This window comes from Bidens hawaiensis, unplaced genomic scaffold, assembly GCF_021521415.1.
Source record: "Bidens hawaiensis isolate Kalapana, Puna unplaced genomic scaffold, B.hawaiensis_p1.1 tig00023714_1, whole genome shotgun sequence".
Lineage (NCBI taxonomy): Eukaryota > Viridiplantae > Streptophyta > Magnoliopsida > Asterales > Asteraceae > Bidens > Bidens hawaiensis.
Genome location: NW_027493728.1, coordinates 196236 through 214573, shown reverse-complemented (window position 1 = coordinate 214573; position 18338 = coordinate 196236). Strand labels below are relative to the sequence as shown.

The following is an 18338-nucleotide window of genomic DNA, read 5'->3' as shown; positions in this document are numbered from 1 at the left end:
GTATCTAGTTTCGCAAGCATTATCTTACCGCAATGAAATTTATGGTTGTTTAGAATCCACTTTTATGGCTCCGGTGCAATGCACGAGTCCTCGCAACTAGTTTGTTATATTCATAAACCATCGTTTTTATTTTATAATTTTTAAAAATTCAGTTCAAACAAACAAACTACCAAACTAGAACTGTTAAAGTGCTAAATTTTGGTTTTGTTATATGATTGCATGGAATATATATTTATATAAAGAGCCGGATAGTTGATAGTGCTAATCTAATAAATTAATGACCATATTAGTGTAATGATAATTAAAAAAACATAATAAGACAATAAGAAGGTTGTTTTGTGGGACTTAATATTAACATGAACCATGAAACTCAAACAGATTTTGACAAATTTACCATGACCACCTTCACCTTGTGATGAGTATAATATCATTCGTAATAGTTTAACAATAATCCAACTTTATAAATAACATAGAGCTCTAAGAAGTTGACACTTTGGAGTTTCAAAAATGGAGAAAGAACCAAAGATGAGTTTTAGCCAGAGTGTGGGGAGAAGTATCGGCAGAGCTGCCACGAGTTGGCGAATGGAAGATGTGTTTGCTCACAGCCGTGGTAGCAGCCGTCACTCGATGGAAGATGAAGAGGCCTTACGATGGGCTGCTTTGGAGAAACTAGCAACATATAGTCGATTAAGAACCACCATCTTTCAACAATATGTTCAAGAGGATCAAGAACAAACACATACTGAACAGATGATGTTAGATGTACGAGCTCTTGATCCACAAACTCGACAAAACTTTATAGATAAGGTTTTTAAAGTTGCTGAAGAAGATAATGAAATATTTTTGAGGAAGTTTAGAGATAGGATTGACAAGTAAGTGTTTGTGTTTATTATCGATTATTTCAACTTGTTCATGTTACTAATAAAACATGTTATCATATGAAATGATTTCAGGGTTGGGATCTCCCTTCCAACCTTAGAAGTTCGGTTTCAGAATTTATCAGTGGAAGCGGATTGCCATGTCGGAGAGAGGGCACTTCCAACACTGATAAATACCGCTCGGAATATTGTTGAATCGTTTCTAGCTACTTTGGGCATCAGTTTCTCAGAGAAAGCTAAGCTTCGGATTCTTAAAGATGCATCCGGAATTATCAGACCCGGAAGGTATACATGTTAATATACTAATACTAGGTTAGAAACATATATATTACACTGGTTAAATAAATATTTTTTTAAAATATTTATTTTAAACAAAATGTCAAATATTTCTCCAAAAATGTTTAATTTTTAAAAAATAAAAAATATGAGTTATGATGTAATCATATTATTGATCAAATTTAAAAAGTTCATTATTATCTAATAGAAGAGAGAGACGGGAAATAAAAAAAACATGTTTTATCAAAGTTGACACAAGACATTAAATATTTAATAGTGAAGGCATTCGAATAAACCAACTTTTAGATGAACTTCAAAACTAACACATCATGACATTCATTATTTTTATTTGTTAGATATATAAGATAAGATATAAGATTTTAGATTTCTAGGGCAAACATCTTGCTTATTCTAAATCTAATTTGTAATCAAACACACAAGTGTTCCAAAATTTCAAATTAAACGATATTTGTAGAATGACACTTCTATTGGGGCCACCATCTTCTGGTAAGACAACACTTCTACTGGCTTTGGCGGGAAGGTTAAATCCAAGCTTAAGAGTTGATGGAGAGATAACATACAACGGTCATAAACTCAACGAATTTGAACCTCGAAGAACTTCAGCCTACATTAGCCATTATGATATTCATGCCGGCGAAATGACCGTTAAAGAAACTCTAGATTTCTCAGCAAGATGTCAAGGAGTTGGATCTCGGTTAGGTGACATAGCTTTAAATTAAAACCCATATTGTGAAATTGTGTTAAAAGTTGTAATGTGTTTTGTCTCCATAAATATTGTGACTAGCATCAACTTTATACTATAAAATACACATAAATTGCATACTAACTAGCCACTAACTAGAGAACATACTAATTAACCGCTACTATAAATTTTATGATAGAATTTACTCTAATACTTTAACAAGATAATAACTATAAATAATGAAATATATAGAACTCTTAACGGAGCTTGCAAGAAGAGAAAAAGAAGCAGGGATCTTCCCAGAAGCGGAAGTTGATCTTTTCATGAAGGCAACTGCCATTGAAGGAGATGAAAGTAATTTGATTACTTACTACACTCTTAGAGTAAGTGTTACCCTTTCGGTTTTTAATACTTTTAGTATAATCTTTCCAAAATCGATGCATTTGTTACACCAAAAATCAGATATTGGGCCTTGATATTTGTCGTGACACCCTCGTTGGAGACCAAATGCGAAGAGGTATCTCAGGGGGCAAAAGAAGCGTGTAACCACGGGAGAAATGCTTGTGGGCCCCGCGAAGACGTTGTTTATGGATGAAATATCAACAGGTCTAGATAGCTCAACTACATTTCAGATAGTGAAATGCATGCAACAAGTAGCACACCTCACCGACTCGACAATCTTCATGTCCCTACTACAACCTGCCCCCGAGACCTTTGATCTTTTTGATGACATATTCTTGCTATCCGAGGGCCAGATTGTGTATCAGGGCCCATGAGAACATGTTGTCGAGTTCTTTGAGAGTTGTGGGTTCAAATGCCCCGAACGAAAGGGTACTGCTGACTTCTTGCAAGAGGTAAAAACTAACACAACTATTGTGTACTATGCAATATTGTTAAATTTGATCATAAATCACTAATATTATTCTTAATCATAGGTGACATCTAAAAAGGACCAAGAGCAATATTGGGCAGAAAGAAACACAGCATACAGATACATCCCAGTAAGCGAATTTAGTCAAAGGTTCAAAAGTTTCCATGTAGGCGAAAAGTTGCAACACGAATTATCAGTCCCGTATGACAAAAACCAAAGTCACAAAGCCGCTTTAGTGTATAAGAAATACTTGGTACCCAAAATGGAACTACTTAAGGCTTCATGGGATAAAGAAGTGTTGTTGATGAAAAGAAACGCGTTTGTTTACGTTTTTAAAACCATACAAATCGTGTTTATATCATTTATTACCACGACTCTATATCTTAGGACCATAATGCACCACCGGAATGAAATAGATGGTTTCATTCTCATGGGTGCGCTTTTGAGTAGTGTGCTTGTTAACATGTTTAATGGGTTTGCCGACTTGTCACTCATTATTATGAGACTTCCTGTTGTTTACAAACAAAGAGACCTCATGTTCCACCCTCCATGGGCTTTCACACTTCCAGCTTTCTTGCTTCGTATACCGATATCGTTGATAGAAAGTATTCTGTGGACCATTATTCTCTACTGGGGTGTTGGCCTTGCCCCAGCTGCTTGCAGGTATTATGTTAACTATATTCTAATTATCTATGATAATAAAATAAAACTTTCTGTAATTTATGCTATATATATTAGCGTGTACTAAAGGTGTGCAAATTGTGGTTCTGTTTGGTTATTACCCTTAACTATAACCATAATCGCTAGCTTCGATTATGGGATTTCCATAACCATAATTAAACTTTCGTTATATAAATTTGATATAAATGAGAACTGAAAAAAAAAAACTAGTGACATCAAATGGGAAATGAATGAATGTTAATATATACATATGTACATTTTCCATGGTCTTTATAAAATTGACACTTATATCCAATCTACATATATGCATATAAACATATATTCATCTTGCGTAAGCATGCCTTAATTATTTTCGGTTCAGTTAATGTTTCATTACGAGACGTCATTAACCATAACTAGAATAGATTAATCAAATAACCTTAACCATAACTGTCGATAAACTTTGGTTAACTAGTTAATGATTTGCTCACCCCCTTCAATGTGTATGGTGTAATACAGGTTCTTCAAGCATCTTCTGTTGGTGTTTCTGATACAGAATGTGGCAGCGGGACTTTTTAGGTTGATTGCCGGAGTTTGTAAAACAATGAATATTGCAAACACCGGTGGATCTGTTGTACTTATGCTTATATTTCTATTAGGTGGCTTTATTCTACCTAAAAGCAAAATTCCAAACTGGTGGGAATGGGCTTATTGGATATCACCTCTTTCTTATAGCTACAAATCTGTTGCCATCAATGAATTCCTTGGCTCTAGGTGGACTAGTCGAAGAGTATGCCACTAGCTCTTTAATTTGCTAAAATCTTTAACTTTTTTTATTTAATAGGAATAATAAATTGGTATATTTGATATTATTTTGGGGTTTTGGATTTTAAATTTTAATAATCTTAATTAGACACATTGGCCGGATTAATCCCAACTAAAGAAATGTTTTCTAGCAGTCATAACTTTCAACATATTTTCTTCTAGCAAACTGAGACGTATTTTCCGTATCATCAAAAAGCTAACGAGGTTACTTTTCAGTTAATATGGGATTACGGAAGGAAAATATGTTGAAAGTTAGGACTGCATAAAGCATTTGTTCAGTTGAGATTAATCCATATCAATAGGTCAAAGTTACGATTATTAAAATTCAATAGCCCTATTATTTTGGCAGAGTACCGACAATTCAACAAACCTAGGATTTTCCGTGTTAAGGAACTTGGATATCCCAACTTCAGAAGGCTCATATTGGATTGGTGTCGGTGCTCTTCTTGGTTATATGTTTATCTTCAATATCCTTTTCACGTTGGCTCTCATGTATTTAGAAGGTAAGTTAGTTAATTGTTTTGAGTTTACAAAGACTTAAGAGTTTCAATAACTAACTATGATGATTCTTTTATTTACTAACTAGCCCCTGGAAAACCACAAGCAATTATCTCTAAGGAAGAAGTTGCAGCCTTAGATGGTCATGCTACTCATGAAGGAGCGGGTTCAAGTATGAAATTCATATTCCCAAAAGTTACTATTTGTTAAGGATGTCAATCTTCATAAAATTGAAGTAGGATTCATGTAGTTTACTAATTACAATGTGGTGGTAGTAGCATTCACTTAAATATTTTAATATCCGGTGCGGTTTAAACAACTCACAATAAATCAATATTAATCTACAATGTGGGAGAAGAATAAGAAAGAATATTGGGTAGCTCTCTGTAACTTTTTTGGGTAGTAGTAGTTGGTTGTTATTGTGTGTATATAGAAGAATACACAACACAAAAGGACAACTACTAACAACCCTTGTATCATATCGTTTGTCAAGCTAAACATTAAATTTACTCATCATAGAACTAGAGTAGTATTTATATGTGTAGTTTCATTAATTACATTTTGGTGGGTAGTTAATGTAGTAGTTGATAGTAGCATATACTTTTAGCTAAGTGTTGCTAATCGTATCACACTCTATACCATTTTAAACGAATGCATTCAACTTATGTAGTTTCACTAATCACATGGCCCCACCGTTTTCCCTTTTACCGCCGGTCTTCACCACACCGTCCCCACCCTTACGGCCCCTCTGCGGTGTTCCCCCCCTTTACCGCCCCTAAGCTGCCCTCGACCATGTCCATAGCGTGCAGTCTTAATAGTCTCACTAAATATATCAAACTAAAAACTATTAAGCTATTATTATTAATTTGTTTTAGTAGTATTAATATTATAAATATTTATAATATATATTTAATTAAATTTTATTAGTATTTATATATATGTGTGTGTGTGTGATTTTATTAATATAATAGTGCATCGACACTAATAATAATAATAATAATAATAATTAATATTATTATTATGATCAAGAACAATAAACACAAAAAGATAGAAAAAAAAAACTTTACAATTGTTTAATTAATATTTTAAAAGAAGACCATAAAATGCAAAAAATGTTACGCGGGATTAATATGTCAAATAAAGTTGTTAAAGGAATTATAAGCTCAGGGGAAGGGCCAAAGGGGTATGACAAGGAGATGAGGGAGTACGTTCATCCGAACCCTTGCTTTTATTTTGTATATGTGATGCTAATCATTGATGAGTAGAGTAATGTAGATTTCAATATCAATACTAGTTTTGTAATTAACACACAAATGATTTAACAACTTTTCAACCTAATGATAAACTTTGTAGATGGAAAGAAGAAACTACGTCAAATTCGTTCTTCCATTTTAGATGCTAATCGTGTATCCAAGAAAGGGATGGTTCTTCCATTTACTCCACTCTCCATGTCATTCAATGACATGAACTACTATGTTGATATGCCTAGTGTAAGCTCCTCGATCTATTTAAAATATTATCCATAAAATATATATATTTATACAAGCCGATGATGATTTTTCGAAACAGGAAATGAGAGAACATGGGGTGACGGATAATAGGTTGCAATTACTTCGTGATGTAACTGGTACTTTTAGACCTGGAGTCTTAACTGCGTTGATGGGAGTAAGTGGTGCTGGAAAAACTACTTTAATGGATGTTTTGGCAGGAAGAAAAACCGGTGGTTATATTGAAGGAGATATTAGAATATCAGGATTCCCGAAAAAACAAGAAACGTTCGCTAGAATTTCAGGATATTGTGAACAAACCGATATCCACACTCCTACTATTACCGTTCATGAATCTTTGATCTACTCGGCTTTTCTCCGTCTCTCAATTGAAGTTAGCAAGGATGACAAAATGGTAAAATAACATAGATGTTATTAGTTAATGTAGTATAATACTACTAATAATAATAATAATTCGCTTTATGATTATAGATATTTGTAAGTGAAGTGATGCAGCTTGTTGAACTAGACAATATCCAAGATGCAATAGTGGGACTTCCAGGAGTTAGTGGATTATCAACGGAACAAAGAAAAAGGTTGACGATTGCGGTTGAGCTTGTTACTAACCCTTCAATTATTTTTATGGATGAACCAAGTTCTGGGCTCGATGCAAGAGCAGCGGCCATTGTTATGAGAGCTGTGAGAAACACCGTTGATACAGGAAGAACAGTTGTTTGCACCATTCATCAACCTAGCATTGATATCTTTGAATCTTTTGATGAGTTGTTACTATTAAAAAGAGGGGGGGCAAGTTATCTATTCAGGTCCTCTTGGAAAACATTCTCAACAAGTTATCTACTACTTTGAGGTGTATATTGCGTGTTTTACCCCATCGACGAATAAAGATAACTTAGATCGATGAAATACTTATCAATTTCTTTTTTTTTTTGGTTATCTGTATTATCAGGCAGTTCGTGGAGTTCCAAAGATTCTGGAGAAATACAATCCAGCAACATGGATGTTGGAAGTGAGCTCTAGTGTTGCAGAGATGCGGTTAGGGATAGATTTTGCTGATTATTTCATTGCCTCATCTTTACATAAGTAAGTTCTATGTATTATAAGGGTACATTAAAAATAAATGTTATAACTTTATACAAGAATAGTTATTATTTAAAATGAAAATCTTAGAAGGAACAAGGCTTTGGTGAAGGAGTTAAGCGTACCCGCTCCTGGTGCCGTTGATCTTCACTTTGAAACACAATACGCTCAATCTTCTTGGGGACAATTCAAGTCTTGTTTATGGAAGATGTGGTGGAGTTACTGGAGAAATCCTGATTATAACCTTGTACGTTTCTGCTTCACGTTACTCTGTGCGCTCATGTTCGGGACTTTATTTTGGAAAATTGGCAACAGGAAGTAAGTATTAAAAATATAAAAAAAATTATAAGCATAGTTTCATGATTCTTGAATCTTGATTTACATTTTCAGATCTACTAGCACTGATTTAGGCATTGTGATTGGGGCCATGTACTCTTCAGTATTTTTTGTTGGTATTAATAATTCCCAGACAGTCCAGCCAGTTGTGGCAACGGAAAGAACGGTCTTCTATCGTGAACGAGCAGCAGGAATGTACTCTTCATTACCATATGCCATGGCACAGGTCTGTTTAAATTCCAAAAGACACGTATATTTACAACGGAGAAAGTTAATGTACAAATTTGTAAGGCCCCGAACCCGGTAGCCCTACTTTAGCGTCGGATTTACTCATAAACACAGTCCTTCAATTCAGAGTTTATTAAAACTTTTCGCGGAATATAAAACATCAATCATTTGTTACAAAACATTAAGTCTTTTCTTTGATACCATAACACAAAACTTTATATTTAAAACATCTTTACTTCTTTCTTCAGATGCCAGCCGTTCAATCCATGCCATGCGTCATCCTCTTGTTAGCTCTGTAATCGGCTCACCTGCGTGCATACTAAAAGTCAGCTACGCTGAGTGAGTTCTAGTTAATCAGGCAACATACAATCTATTCCCATATATTACTTCCCGTATCCGAAGACACATATTACTACCTTAACCTTGTATAAATATCCATAGGAGGATCGTCACGTAATATCTATTAAAAGAAACATTACCATTACCCTACCATATACAATTTCCATAGGAGGAACACTATACTATCCATAGAAAGAACACTTTACTATCCATAAAAGGAACACTATACCTTCCATAAAAGGAACACTATACCTTCCATAAAAGGAACACTATACTTTATTATTTAATATCCATGTAAGGAGCTAGTCACTTCCCTTGACGATACGTGCAATATCCGAAGATCGTTCACGTACCGTCAAGCAATCAATCGTATCGATCACATATACCATACACGGCATACACATAAAATTATATCCTTTCGTTCATACTTTCTTACTTTCTTTAGTATTATCTTACTTTCATATCTTACGTTATAAAGAGCATTACGCCCTACATTCCTCGAGTATTACTAGGGCTCGGTACCCTCTTCGTAACCATACAACCATACGTTATCATTTCTTTCTTCTATTATCTCTATCATGTTCATACACATAAACATACATAACATACTTACCTTATTCTTAGCGCTGCAACCTGACAGTACGTGCAATATCCGAAGATCGTTCACGTACCATCAAGCAATCATTCATATATTTCACATTATCCATATAAGGCATACACTTATCTCTTATGATAAGTGTGTTAACAAACATATTGAGTATGCACACAGCCCCGAAAACGTAACACATAAATGGGGCTAGAAACTCACCTGAATTCTGCTTCTTTTTCTGATAGCTGTAAATCCCTTCTCTAACTGAGCTCGGCTGACTGTACAAGTTACACGTATCAATACTCGTCTGATCTAATCTGGTGGCCTAGTATTAGCTTACTTTAACTTATCGCTTTATAATTTATTTTCTAATCAAACTTGGCTTCAGGCGAAGTTAACCCTCGGGCGAACTTAGCTCTAGGCGAAGTTAACCTTAGGCGAACTTAGCTTTACAGCGAAGTTGCCATCAAGCGAACTTGGCTTCAGGCGAAGTTGTCATCAGGCGAACTTAACTTTACAGCGAAGTTGCCATCAGGCGAACTTGGCTTGCAGGCGAAGTTCATCAGGCGAACTTAGCTTGCAGGCGAAGTTCATCGCGTTGAAGGCGAAGTTGCCCAGATGAAGGCGAAGTTGCCCAGACGGCCGCTGTTCGGTTTCTTTTCAGCATTTTGAGCGATTTTAACACCCTTGCTATGGTTCAATATCACCCACTACGCTTCCCGACCATTTTTGGTCGCTTATACACTAAAAAGCTTGGATCTTTAAACCTCAAATATCAAGAATCATACCTTTTTGAGCTTGTTTGGAATCTCGTTTAACTTGCTAGCACACTAATCTCTCTCTCTCGGTCCTGCCCGATTCTTCCCTCGGCTCGGTCGGCCGGCGGTATGTGTGCGGTGTGTGTGTGTGTGTGTGTTTGTGGAGTGTTAGGGAGTTTGGTGAAAATGAAAGATATTTTGGGTTTAGGGGATATTTATACCCCTGAAATCCCATGGACCTAAGGCCCATTCTCATTTAACCCATCTCTATTAATCCAAGTCCATAACCCACGTCCATTACCCGACACTAGCCCGACCCATACCAACCCCTATTCTTTTATTTATTTCCTGATAACCCGAGTAACTTTCCCTCTATTATTAAGTAATATAATTAATATTATTTTGGAATTTTCGGGATGTTACAAGTCTTCCCTCCTTAAAGAGGTTTCGTCCCCGAAACCTAACTTATTCCCTATAAAAGGAAAACTTCTTATATTTACACGCTTTATTGAATCGCCTTCGTTTTCTGTGTTACCCTTCTTACTTCCGACTTTGCAGTCATCGAATGGTGGTCATGTGTATTAGCTATTTAAGGTAGCTTGTCCATGAGGCCCTCAATGTACCAAGTCTCGTTTCGATCTTCAAGAGGCTTTGTCCTAAATCATATTAATGCTAAAGCCTAAGTCGACACTCTATCACAACACGTCAATTTATCATGACTAACATGCATTCAGACAATTTGTACCATAATTAATAAACACCAGTCTAAATTTCAACATAAAACAACACGCATCAAGTCATCAATAAGTTACACATAGATTTAATACTTATGGCTAGCATCTAGCCTTCTTGAATGGCTTCTCTAAGCATACGGAGGAATCTGTTAAACCTCAAGCACTCTTTTCTCCTTCATGTCCTCCCTTTGGCTTCTTGCAATCCCTTGCTAGGTGCCCACGTCCTCCACAGTTGTGACACCTATGGTAATCATTACATTCCCAAGAGGAATGTCCTGCTCTTCCACACCTGTAGCAAACACCTAATCCCTTTCTGCACTCTCCGGGGTGTCTCTTCCCACATTTTTCACAAGCAGTGAACCCCTCTTGCCTTGCCTTCTTTTTGCGTGGATCCACCTCATTGGCTTCCTCTGGTTCTGGGGTTAGGTTCTTTTTCTTCGGTTCCATCTTCTCCCCTTCACAGTTGGCAAGGTCCTCATAAATCAGCTCGGCCAATTCCACGGCCGAGTCAAATGTTGCGGGCTTACTAGACTTAACCAAAGTGCGAACATTCCGTGGAAGTCCCCTTACGTAACACTTGATCCTTTTAGCTTCGGTGTTCACCATGTCAGGTACCAACCTAGACATGCGGTTGAATTCAGTAGTATACTCCCGTTGTGTCATCTCTCCAGCTTTCAAATTCAGAAACTTCATCTCCACTCTTTCAACTTATGTATCAGCGCAGAACCTCTTCATCACCATGTCCTTTAGGTCATTCCAACTCATCGCCTTGATCTCTTCACGGGTCTTCCTCTGCTCCACACTCTCCCACCAATACATAGCCTCATCTTCAAAAGATTGAGTGGCATAACCGACAGCTTGGTCAGGACGGCACTCGCTAATGCGGATAACCTTATCCATGGCGGTTATCCACTGAAGAGTAGCGATTGCGTCTCCTAAACCAGTCAGCTTAGGCGGGTCACAACCTTTGAAGGACTTATAGTTGCAACCGCCTCGGCCCCTCTTCCTATCATCATCTTTCACAGACTTTACCTCACTCGAGTCACCCCTTTCCCTCTCGTCATCCTTTCTATTATTACCACCTGCCCCTTCAACGGTTCGTCACAGCTTCCAGCAGATCCTTCGGGATTCAGGTTCTTTACAGCAGCAACTACAGCTTGAACAATGGCTGCTTGAACCGCAGGGCTAAGTTGAACTTCTTCGTTGTTGTTCTGGTCTCCTCCAGCGGCGCTCCCTTCATCTTCGGTGTGGGAAACTTCTTCTACCGAGGGTTGCCGGACAAGACGAGGCCTGCCACGACGTCCAGTGCGACCCCCAGTTCCCACAACTTCTCCAGCTCCAGCCATCAGTATTCTTAAAGGGACAACACAAACATCATCACTCAAGGAACTATTTAGTACAAGGATAGCAAGGCTAACAGGTAATAACAGTGGCCAGCTGTGACTAGCTGATCACGTTGCTTTCCGTGTCCTATTCGTTTCCCTTTATGAGTCTATTTGTGCTGGTTCTACTTAAGCAGTTAGTCAAATCAAACAATCAATTACTTCTATCCTTATCGTTCACGTATCTTTTCTTTCTTATTAACATATATCATTTAATCATACACCTTACCTTTAGTGATTTTTGCTTGAGCGACACATGGCATTCTTGAACTGGCATCTTCTTTCTTTTCTTACTTAAATCCCATTCTCTGTTCGAGTCTAAGCATGTAGGATGCTTAAATCTCTCGAACTTATGCTCTGATACCAACTTGTAAGGCCCCGAACCCGGTAGCCCTACTTTAGCGTCGGATTTACTCATAAACACAGTCCTTCAATTCAGAGTTTATTAAAACTTTTCGCGGAATATAAAACATCAATCATTTGTTACAAAACATTAAGTCTTTTCTTTGATACCATAACACAAAACTTTATATTTAAAACATCTTTACTTCTTTCTTCAGATGCCAGCCGTTCAATCCATGCCATGCGTCATCCTCTTGTTAGCTCTGTAATCGGCTCACCTGCGTGCATACTAAAAGTCAGCTACGCTGAGTGAGTTCTAGTTAATCAGGCAACATACAATCTATTCCCATATATTACTTCCCGTATCCGAAGACACATATTACTACCTTAACCTTGTATAAATATCCATAGGAGGATCGTCACGTAATATCTATTAAAAGAAACATTACCATTACCCTACCATATACAATTTCCATAGGAGGAACACTATACTATCCATAGAAGGAACACTTTACTATCCATAAAAGGAACACTATACCTTCCATAAAAGGAACACTATACTTTATTATTTAATATCCATGTAAGGAGCTAGTCACTTCCCTTGACGATACGTGCAATATCCGAAGATCGTTCACGTACCGTCAAGCAATCAATCGTATCGATCACATATAACATACACGGCATACACATAAAATTATATCCTTTCGTTCATACTTTCTTACTTTCTTTAGTATTATCTTACTTTCATATCTTACGTTATAAAGAGCATTACGCCCTACATTCCTCGAGTATTACTAGGGCTCGGTACCCTCTTCGTAACCATACAACCATCCGTTATCATTTCTTTCTTCTATTATCTCTATCATGTTCATACACATAAACATACATAACATACTTACCTTATTCTTAGCGCTGCAACCTGACAGTACGTGCAATATCCGAAGATCGTTCACGTACCATCAAGCAATCATTCATATATTTCACATTATCCATATAAGGCATACACTTATCTCTTATGATAAGTGTGTTAACAAACATATTGAGTATGCACACAGCCCCGAAAACGTAACACATAAATGGGGCTAGAAACTCACCTGAATTCTGCTTCTTTTTCTGATAGCTGTAAATCCCTTCTCTAACTGAGCTCGGCTGACTGTACAAGTTACACGTATCAATACTCGTCTGATCTAATCTGGTGGCCTAGTATTAGCTTACTTTAACTTATCGCTTTATAATTTATTTTCTAATCAAACTTGGCTTCAGGCGAAGTTAACCCTCGGGCGAACTTAGCTCTAGGCGAAGTTAACCTTAGGCGAACTTAGCTTTACAGCGAAGTTGCCATCAAGCGAACTTGGCTTCAGGCGAAGTTGTCATCAGGCGAACTTAACTTTACAGCGAAGTTGCCATCAGGCGAACTTGGCTTGCAGGCGAAGTTCATCAGGCGAACTTAGCTTGCAGGCGAAGTTCATCGCGTTGAAGGCGAAGTTGCCCAGATGAAGGCGAAGTTGCCCAGACGGCCGCTGTTCGGTTTCTTTTCAGCATTTTGAGCGATTTTAACACCCTTGCTATGGTTCAATATCACCCACTACGCTTCCCGACCATTTTTGGTCGCTTATACACTAAAAAGCTTGGATCTTTAAACCTCAAATATCAAGAATCATACCTTTTTGAGCTTGTTTGGAATCTCGTTTAACTTGCTAGCACACTAATCTCTCTCTCTCGGTCCTGCCCGATTCTTCCCTCGGCTCGGTCGGCCGGCGGTATGTGTGCGGTGTGTGTGTGTGTGTGTGTTTGTGGAGTGTTAGGGAGTTTGGTGAAAATGAAAGATATTTTGGGTTTAGGGGATATTTATACCCCTGAAATCCCATGGACCTAAGGCCCATTCTCATTTAACACATCTCTATTAATCCAAGTCCATAACCCACGTCCATTACCCGACACTAGCCCGACCCATACCAACCCCTATTCTTTTATTTATTTCCTGATAACCCGAGTAACTTTCCCTCTATTATTAAGTAATATAATTAATATTATTTTGGAATTTTCGGGATGTTACAAAATTAAATTAACGTGCTAACTCTGAGAATAAAACAGTGTAACTATAGTATAAGTAGTGTAATTATTTAATTGCATCCTAGTGTAATTACAGCATAGCGTAATTACACTACACTATAATTATACTATGTTGTATATGTAATTGCACTACTTGGTTCTCACAGTTATCACGTTAATTTAATTTGTATTTGATCCAAACCCTATTTACAACATATTCACAAATTTTAATGGAACTTATTATGAAATATGTTTTAGGTGTTTGTGGAGATACCATATGTGTTACTTCAAGCAATATATTACACTGGGATTGTATATTCCATGGTGTCATTTGAATGGACAGTAGCTAAATTCTTTTGGTTTTTCTTCATCACCTTCTTTTCATTTCTCTACTTCACATACTACGGAATGATGACTGTTTCCATCTCACCAAATGAGCAAGTAGCAACTATATTCGCGGCCGGCTTTTACTTGCTTTGCAATACCTTTGCAGGGTTTTATATCCCACGTCCCGTAAAAATTTCAACCTTAATGACTTATTCTTGTACTACTTTATTTTAATATAGTATTTCCCAATAATTTTTTTTGTTTGAAACTTTAGAAAATTCCTGGATGGTGGATTTGGTACTACTGGATCTGTCCAGTTGCGTGGACGGTGTATGGGTGCATTGTATCGCAATATCATGATGCGAATCACGAAATCTTGGTGCCTGGTATGACAACTAACCCACCCATGACAAGTTATATTAAGGACTACTATGGTTTTGAATTGGATTTCATGGGTCCTGTTGCTGCTGTTCTTGTTGGCTTTTGTGTGTTCTATGCTTTGCTTTACGCCACCTTTCTTAGGATTTTGAACTTTCAAACAAGATAGAACGAAACATGTGAAGTATGATTCGTATGAAATGGTTTTTTTATAAATACTTACACATCTTGTTAGACTAATCAATGTTTGTTCACATGTGAAATAAATGTGAAACGGGATGGTGCAAGAGACTTGGCGTGCAAATATGATTGAGTTTGGATGTGTTAAGAGTAATAGGGTCAATTTAATCATTAGTATATATTGATTGAATTAGTTAAGAGTTTTATGTTGGATTTGTTTATTTTTGGCTTATGTTTATCTAGCCAATCATGATAGTTATGAGTTTGTTTGATTTACCTATTTGTTAGAAGTTTGGGTTGATGGTTTTGGTAATGGCTAAGTGTATTTTTCAGTTATGTCATTAATAAGATAAGTTATGTAACCGATTAAGCATTATCATTATCGATTAAACTTGCAACTAAGTATATAAACCCGAATCGAAAGTGATTGCCCGTTTCTTATCTTCATAACCGATTTCAACTCTTAATGTCTTGTAGAATTCTTTCTTTTTAATTTAATTATAAATTAGTTTAGTTTTTGTTTAATTTACTCTTCGATTAAAGTTTTTGCGTGTTGCTTTTATAGTCAAACAAGTCATATTATACAATTATGTACATGTTCCTTGTAGATACGTTACCCTAATTACCTTAGCTATCTAGTTAATCAAGTACGTTGACTAACTTAAAGACAGTCGTCACTTTTAGGTACAATGCTCGGAGCAGTATGTAAAGTCAGAATTTACTCTAGAGTCTAATATCACACCTAAAACTTCTACCTAGAAATGATTTATATATATGGTTTGATCTAAACTAAAGATTTAGATTCTTACTTGTAAATCACTTTAGGGTCTACACATTGCCACATTCTTATATGTGAGATAAGTTTCCATCTAATTTTTTCTTTATAATCTCATCATGAATACACCATTTTAAGCATCGATATCCTATTCAGCTTAGATTAAGATTTATTTGATCGTCACAAAACATTCTTCAATAACATTACGAACCTAATATCTAATAGTCATTTTAATATGTTTGGGATTGAGTTTTAAAACAACTTATTGGCTTTTTTAGAAAGTTAATACGTTTAAAAGTTGTTTGACAATCACAAAAATCTTTTTAATTTTAGCTTTTTGATAGAGTTAAAATACATTTTTATAAAAGCCTCAAATCCTGTTTTTCAAATTGGCTTCTTAAAAAAGCTAATAAGCCAACAAGCAGTTTTCAAACTCAATCTCAATCAAGCTCTAAGCTCAATTCTTTATGTACAATGAAAACCTTGTTTATGCTATTATTGATTCATTTCCAAACATCCCTTATGACTAGAGATGTGTACAAAACCGATTTGGAACCAGTGAGCGGTTTTGAACCTGAACCGATTCTCAAGCCTACCCGGACTGCCGGTTCATATAGTGGTTTGGACATTTCATAACCAAACCAATTTTAATTTTAAAACTGAACTGTTTGGGAAAAAATGGTTTTTTTTGCCTAAACCCAGTTTTTTAGTTGTTAATCGGTTTATAAACATAAGTACATAACCAAGCCGGTTTAATCGGTTTGAACATGTTCTACTCCTAAAACGATTTGGGTCAAACCGGTTGTGACCATAGTTTGACCAAACCGGGCCGGTTTCAGAAAGAAAAAAAAAACTGCCTATGTACACCTCTACCTATGGGCTATGCCACCGGTCTCCCTGGACATGCATATAATAGATATCTTGATGTTATTGATTTATTTCTAACCTGTGAAAGCGACGTAGTTTACATAATATTGGGCTTTCAGGCCCAGAAAAAAAAAGCTACAGACATATATATGCATATAACTGATATTAATTTTAAAAGCAACTTTTTTGCAAATTAACAAAGATTAATCAAAGATTCCGTATCAAATGTAACATGATAGAATAAAGTCGTCTTTTGATTATACTAACCCCATCTATTATGAGTCGTTCATCTCATTCTCTATCATTCATCACGTCTGCATCACGTAGGCCACCTATGAGGCTCAATAATGTATATCGGATGGCCTAACATAATATTAAAATATTAAAAGAACATATATATTAACTGTATGAAAGTAAAGATTTGTGTTTATGAAAGTAAGTGTCAAGCTTTCTGAAAGTAAATCTTGGTATGGAATTTATTATTTATTAATGCAACTTTTAGAGGTCAATTTTCTAGGTGTTTTAGCGGTGGCTGATGGAGTAAACTTTCCCCCCCTAAAGTCTCTTATAAATGATTGATCAACATTTCAAATTATTAAACTATAGCATATCAACTATTGTAGATATTTTGAACAATTCATTCAAATCAGAATATATTCTATTGAAGTATTGAACTACCAACATAGATTAGAAACTTATGAAGTAATACTTTTTTTTCAGTTATACATGCTTAATAATTACATGTCCGCTTATGTTGGCTGTGTTCATGAAAACTTTATAAATATTTAGAAATTTAAAAACATGTTTAAAAATTATACTTATACATTTCCATCTTAGCTAGGCGAATCACAACTTAATGAAAAAAAAATGCTCATTATGGTCAAAATTGATGTTGAGAAAATAAAACATTGGTCTCCAATTGGACATCTGGACTGAAGGCTAATCATTGTATCCTATAATCAAAAAGTTGGGGGTTCGATATAAGTTGTATTTTTATCTTAGAATATCTACGAATTATTGATTAAAAGAACTTTTAAAAAAAAAAATTTAGTGCGCGTAACCGAGAGTTGCAACGGGGATGATATCATAAAGTATGGTCGCATTGACTAATGATCTCCTTCTTCACGTTTTGTAGTTACATTTGACATTATAACTCACCATCGAATATTTGTTTTCGTTCTTCTCTATTATTATCACGACTTTCATTTAGAAAATCTAAAAAATATATTTTAAAAGTTTCTAAAATGAATATATTAGAGAATCTATAGATAAAAAGTTTTTATAAAATACGCAACAATGCAGCATATAATAATTTATTATAAGGCGGTTCGTTATGGGCATGGGGGGTCTCATGGGGCGGCTTTGGGTTTGAACACTGCCGAGGGGCACTAACTTAGGGATGTCCAGGGGGCGGCCTCACTAAGACCGGGGCTATGAGGTGAATATGTGGGCCATCTCTCTCTCTCTCTCTCTCTCTCTCTCTCACACACAAAAACACAAAAATACATACATATATAAATATCTATACTATATATAAAGCATGAGTGAGGGACCTCTTAAATTTTAAGAGGTACCAAACTTGTTATTTTTAGTACAAAGTATAATGCATAAAATTAAGACATTTTAAGGGCAATTTTGTCAAAAGCAAAATCTTACGGTTTATTTTTAATTTATTCAAAAATAAATACAAGTTTGGTCCTTTAACTTTAATCACATTTTATTAATTTATATAATAGTTACATATATACCCCTTAT

General features: G+C 35.9%; 1 pseudogene across 1 annotated transcript; it reads left to right on the top strand.

Annotated features, from left to right (window-relative positions):
• The first annotated feature begins 298 nt into the window (after positions 1 to 298).
• Positions 299 to 14944, top strand: LOC143567947 (ABC transporter G family member 35-like; annotated as a pseudogene). Its single transcript, XR_013141497.1, has 17 exons — positions 299 to 872; positions 954 to 1163; positions 1630 to 1874; positions 2110 to 2240; positions 2320 to 2711; positions 2793 to 3391; positions 3908 to 4178; positions 4563 to 4716; positions 4800 to 4883; positions 6065 to 6201; positions 6281 to 6613; positions 6691 to 7066; positions 7166 to 7299; positions 7387 to 7614; positions 7687 to 7858; positions 14315 to 14569; positions 14658 to 14944. The product of XR_013141497.1 is annotated as an ABC transporter G family member 35-like (transcript).
• Positions 14945 to 18338: the final 3394 nt, after the last annotated feature.